Source organism: Populus trichocarpa, chromosome 2, assembly GCF_000002775.5.
Source record: "Populus trichocarpa isolate Nisqually-1 chromosome 2, P.trichocarpa_v4.1, whole genome shotgun sequence".
NCBI classification, from domain to species: domain Eukaryota; kingdom Viridiplantae; phylum Streptophyta; class Magnoliopsida; order Malpighiales; family Salicaceae; genus Populus; species Populus trichocarpa.
In genome coordinates, this window is record NC_037286.2 from 19,331,709 (window position 1) to 19,337,977 (window position 6,269).

Sequence of the window (6,269 nt, forward strand, 5' to 3'; positions counted from 1 at the left end):
ATTCATTGAGTGAGGAGTTACCTTTGGAGTGTTGGTCGTTGTTTCAGTTTGGGAAGGAGAAGGATGTTTCTTCTTTGTACTCAATTCGGTTTCTATCTCTTCTTCTTCCTCCATCTCAATTTGTTTCGACCTTTTCTCTTCAAGTTCTTTCCCACTTCGCAACATGATCACACTAACATTCTCTATTGGATTCAATGCTTGGGAGGGCAATTTTCCATTCATTTGTGCTTCCAATTTCCCCACACTTGAAGCTACTTACCCCATTTGCTTCTCCAAGTTGTGAATACTTGACCTTGTTTCCTGTTGAAAAGACATTACATTTTGTTGCAAGGTCACAGTGTTAGAAGCCAAAGTTTTCATCATCTCACGAAGATCATCATTGGATGATGACCCCATAACATTGGAGTTTGTAAATGGAGGGGGTTGTCTTGCTTGATAATTCTGTTGGGATTGAAATCTATGAGGATGGAATTGTCGGCCTTGATTGCCTTGTTGAGGCTGGTTCCCATACTATAGGTTGGGATGATCTCTCCATCCAGGATTGTACGTGTTGGAAAAGGGATCATATTTATGTTGGGACTGTCCGTTGAATCCTCCATCAACTGCATGAACCTGTTCAATGTAATCTTCTTGCATTGTTGGGCACATATCTGAGGTATGTTCTTGTAAGGAACATATGCTACAAACTTTCACCTGATGTACATTTCCACAAGCCAAAGAACGCACAAGAGAAGTAAGATCATTAACTTTATTTTCAAGGTAAGAAATACTTACCTCATTTACTCATTTGTTTGCGAAGTCTCCACACGTGCCAAACTATTTCGAGTTGGCTGCCATGTTTGAGATCAATTGGCGTGCAGCCTCGGGTGTCTTATCTACCAGTGCTCCTCCACTTGCAACATCAATGATACTACGGTCAGTAGGCATCAATCCTTCATAGAAATATTGAATGAGCAGCTGATCGGGTATTTGATGATGAGGGCATTGAATGCACAGTTGCTCAAATCTTTCCCAATACTCAAAAAGTGTCTCTCCATGAGATTGTCGAATCCCACATATTTCTTTCCTTATGTTGGCAACTCGAGATGCTGGGAAATACTTTTCAAGGAAAATCTTCTTCATGGCATTCCAAGTTCCAATGGAACCTGAGAGAATAGAGAAAAACCATGCCTTTGATGTCCCTTTTAAAGAGAAAGGGAAAGCTTTCAACTTAACCTGTTCTTCGTCAACTCCATTCGGTTTCATACCAACGCAAACCATATGGAACTCCTTTAGATGAGTATGAGGATCTTCACCTGCAAAACCATTGAATGTTGGTAGCAAATGTATAAAACCAGATTTGAGCTCGAAGTTTACATTATTATCGATGTTGATGCACAATGGTTGATTTTTCACGTTAGGAGCAGCAAGCTCCTTGAGTGTTTGTTGTTGTTCAACAGCCATGGTGTTGACGCGAGCTTCCTTTTGTAACCTGCGTAAAGTTTTTTCTATTTCGAGATCCAACTGCACTTGACTTTGGTTAGTAGAACGGGTTACTGGCATAAATCATCAGGAAAACTCAAAAGAAACCAACCACACAAGAGATCGAAAACAATGCAAATTATACGAAAATCCTACGGTAGAAAACTAAAACTGCCTAAAAACCCTATAAAACAACGGAATTTGGCCTCAATAGGGTGGGGCTAGTGGTATGCCACAAGTCCTGTTCAGAACGTCGTTTTGCTTCAGGAAACAAAAGGCCGATACCTAATTCCACCAAAAAATCTGTTTTGAACAGTACCACTGCCGTAAGTGAACAGTACCGCCGAAGCAAAAATTATGTTTCTCCTTTTTTTTCTTTTCAAAAAAAATAAAAAAATAATAATCACAGCAAATAAAAATAACAGTACAAGCACAAGAATCAACTAAAATTACTTCCCCGGCAACGACGCCAAAATTTGTTGCGATGTCGCGGTCGCACAAATTAATTACCCTAGCTTAAAACACAACACACAAGATAGTATAGAGCAAGCAAGGGATCGATCCCACGAGGAAGTTTCAAGTCAGATTTTTATGTTGTACGTTATGTAATTGGGGGGATTTGGTTTGTGATTATCTAAACTATGGCAGCAATTAAACTAGCAAACAAAATCAATTAAAACCGAAACTTATCAAGAAAACAAACCTTGGTCGCAAGCACACATCCACCAACGGAAATTAGAACCGATCCTTGAAACGAAAATTGCAGTTTATGTTCTGAAATTTTATCTTTTCTTAACGTTGATTAATTAACGGATCCGCTGTATAACTAATCCTAACCAACAAACAATCAAAGTGCCCGCACTAATGATTCAATTTAATGGCAGCTTTAAGAACTAGATAATTTCATCAAGATTAACATACAAGCTGTCCGCAGCTTGTGTCACTTTGTTCAAATGTTCTCCCTAAGTTCAATAACATAGTTCCGCCACAATTATCAAGCTTAGTTGTTTCACAAGTTCATATATCACAACTCCGGTTTTGATATTAAACTTAGCAATAGATTGTTCACAACAATAACTTAGAGTCCGCTCTAGCAATCATCAACAACAATCATAGGAAATATGCATAGGAAAACAATGATACTCATTCATAACATAAACTGAAAATAAAAGGAAGAATAAATCTCACGATTCTTGAAATCCGAAAGAAAAGAGCTTAGCCTTGCATAACTATTGAACAACTACTTCTAAAGAATGAAGAGAGCATGATTTTAGGGTTTGTAGAGGAGAGAATTTGTGTTTATTCTCTGCTGGTTGTTGCCTCCTTCTGCTCTCCCTTTTTTCTACTGGCTGCTAGCCCCTTCTCTCTTTCTTTTTATATGCTAAGAAACCCTAGTCTCTATTTTACAAAATAGTCCTTCCTTAAGTTGGCAGTTTACGTTTAAGTACTTCAATAACTATTTTCTCTAAAAAAGAGAAATAGCCTTGCATGAAATCTTCAAGCTCTGACTTAGAGGAGCTAAATTGCTGATATAAAAACTTGGATGTTGGTTTAGATGCTTCAGAATGTAATTTGGACTCGTTTCTTCACGAAACCTGTTTGCTGGCAGAATTCAGTTGTCATATTTGAAAAATCATATCTCCCTCATATGACATCGTTTTTGGCTGAAATTGGAGCGTTGATATTTCTTTGCGTTAGGAATCCAACAAAATCAAGTTTGCATCAATTGGACTTCTGTAGCTCCAGATATTAAATTTTGAATGGCCAAAGGTCAACATTGTCAGAATACGAGATTTGACTTTGCAGGATGTGATTTCCATGATCTTTCTCTTTTTATTTTTCTTGCATTAAATGTACAGAAAGGTATGGATGTTTTCTTTTTAGTGCCACAGGAATCACTTCATTTCGACCTCTAGAACTCGCGCTCTGCACAAAACATCGATTAAACATCAAATCTGCCAATTACCTCCAATTTACTCCTTTTTGCATCTTTCATCCAAAAGTACCTTCAAAACATAAAATAAGGAATATCAAGGCATTTTATATATATAACATAGGCTAAACACTAGTTAAATGTGGGTGAAACTATCGAATAATATGGTTGCATCATTTGATAGAAGGTCCGGAATTATAGGACCTTGTGATGATGGGTTGATTGAGTAAATTGATAATAGTCGATAACTTGGGATGTCCTAAAAGCAAATGAAACTCTGCCGAATTTTTGGTAAATTAAAAAAAAAATTACCCTCAAATTAAGAGGATATGTTGGGATCTTTTAACATTGATCAAGTCGTACAGTCGGACTGTTACAGTTGGTATCAGAGCCCTGGTATGGGTTCTGGGAAGAATTCAAAAGAGGTTGTTGATGTTCATTAATTTATTGCAGGATGGTACGTACCCGTCAAGAGATCAGAACAGATCTAACCTCTACAGGGAGGGGGAATAGAGATATAGACTTTTCCAAGGGGCAAGAAGAGAGCCATTTGGAAGATACTGCTTCACATGCACCGGTAGTATTGACTCAAGCAAGGCATGAAGAATCGATGGGGCCTCAAATTAGATAGGCACCAAGACAAACTGGGGATGTTCGGCCAACCATGTCAGCCCCACGGGAATGAGTAGAGGAGCCCCCTCAGACTACACCTGCAGGGCCATCTGTTTCCTATGTTGATCCAATGCTCCTAGCTCAACTAGTCAAAGCAGTAATGGAAGGTATGGCTAATGCTGCCACTCCTATGCCAGCACCCCCACCCGCACCCATCATACCAACCGTTTCAGAAGCAACTACAGCTACTAATGATGTGGTACATCTAGTTCGTTTGGTGAAAAGTATGAGAGAAATGGGTTGTGAACCCTACTCAGTGAACAAGATGCTGAAGTGGCGGGAAGATGGATTAGAAAAGTGAAGAAAACAATGATTCAAATTAAGATACCACATGATCTGCGGGTAGATTGTGCTACACAATTACTATCAGACGGAGCTATGACTTGGTAGGAGACAGTTCAGTTGAAGAGGGCTACAGAAACCCTATCCTGGGATGATTTCAAGACAGAGTTTGAGAATCAATATTACTCCAAATATCATCAAAAGATGAAGGAACATGAATTCCTAGCCTTGAGACAAGAGGGAATGTCAGTACTCGAGTACGAGAGACGATTTCATGACCTCTCACTATTCGCACCACATTATGTTCCATCAGAACAACACATGATAGAAAAGTTAAGGGATGGCTTTAGACAAGAATTGAAGCAGAGGTTGATTGCTTTACAATTCAAAACAGTAAGGGAACTGCTTGAAGCAGCACAGGCCTTGGAGGCTTGTATGGAAGAAGGCCAATAGAGTCACATGGGTGCAGGAAAACGAAAGGATATGGAATTTTTAGGCAGGCCACCATTTCCAAAGAGAAGTAGAGGTGAACAGTTCCTTCAATTCAAAAAGAAAAGGGGGACATCAACTAGCTCCCAACAGGATATCGGTGGGAAGTTGGGAAGTGATCAGACCCACTCCAGGGCTATAGCTGTGAGGGGGCCTAATGAACAGAAGGAAATTGTCTACCCTCGATGTGCTCAGTGTGAACAAAGACACCCCGGGAGTTGCTTGGTTTCTCCTGGACGATGCTACATATGTCGAGGAGAAGGTCATAAGTGGAGAACCTGACAGTACTTGGGAAGAGGATGTCATCACTATGGTGAGAAGGGTCACTTTAAAAGGGAATGCCCCCAGTTAAACACTGAACAGCCTCAGAGACACAGGCAACAAAGTCAGAGTCATCAACAGTCCATCACAGTAAACAAACCGGGAAGGTCAACTCAGTCAGGAGTTAACTCAAATAGGGGACGACCTAGAGTGCAAACTGAAAGGGATCAAGGAAGGGTTTTTCATATGACCCAGGAGGATGTCAGAGCAGCATCAGATGTGGTAGCAGGTATGGTGCAAATGAATGACTATCAAATGCATGTTTTGTTTGATTCTGGTGCCACTCACTCCTTTATAACAAATAAAAATGTAACCAAATTGAGTAAGGAAACAAAAAGGGTAGAAAAAGGATTTATTATTGGGACACCTTTGGGTGAAACTGTGGAAACAATTGTTGTATTTGAAGGGGTGGGAATTAACATTAATGGGTGTGAACTAGAAGCAGATTTAATACCCTTAGAATTAAGTGATTTTGATATAATTCTAGGTATGAATTGGTTGGGCAAAAATAAGGCTCGTCTAGACTGCTTTACAAAAATAGTAACCTTCCAAGGGGCTAAGGGTGAAACAATGGTCTTTAAGGGGGAGAGAATTTCCAACTTTACAAATATAATCTCGGGTATGGTTGCGAGAAAACTACTAAAGAAAGGTTGTACAACATACCTTGCCTATGTGATAAATTCAAAAAAGGGTAAAATAGGATTGTCTGACATTCCATTTGTGAGGGAATTTCTGGACGTATTTTCGGGACTACCCCCAGAAAGAGAAGTTGAAGTCACCATCGATATATTGCCTGAGGTGTCTCCTATAGCCCAACCACCATATAGAATGGCCCCAAAAGAATTGGATGAGTTGAAAATTCAATTGCAGGAGCTTTTAGACAAAGGGTTCATACGACCAAGCAACTCACCTTGGGGGGCACCCGTATTATTTGTGAAGAAGAAAGATGGAATGTTGAGGCTTTGCATAGATTACCGTCAGTTGAATAATGTGATGGTAAAGAACAGATATTCGCTTCCACGAATAGATGATTTGTTCGATCAGTTGAAGGGTGCTAAAGTATTCTCAAAGATTGATTTAAGATCAGGATACTACCAGATGCGAATCAAAG

The 6,269-nt window shown here is 39.6% G+C and overlaps 1 non-coding gene across 1 annotated transcript; it reads left to right on the plus strand.

Moving 5' to 3' along the window:
• The first annotated feature begins 967 nt into the window (after nucleotides 1-967).
• On the plus strand, nucleotides 968-1,074 carry LOC112326698 (small nucleolar RNA R71). Its single transcript, XR_002980629.1, has one exon. It is a non-coding gene; the product is annotated as a small nucleolar RNA R71 (small nucleolar RNA).
• Nucleotides 1,075-6,269: the final 5,195 nt, after the last annotated feature.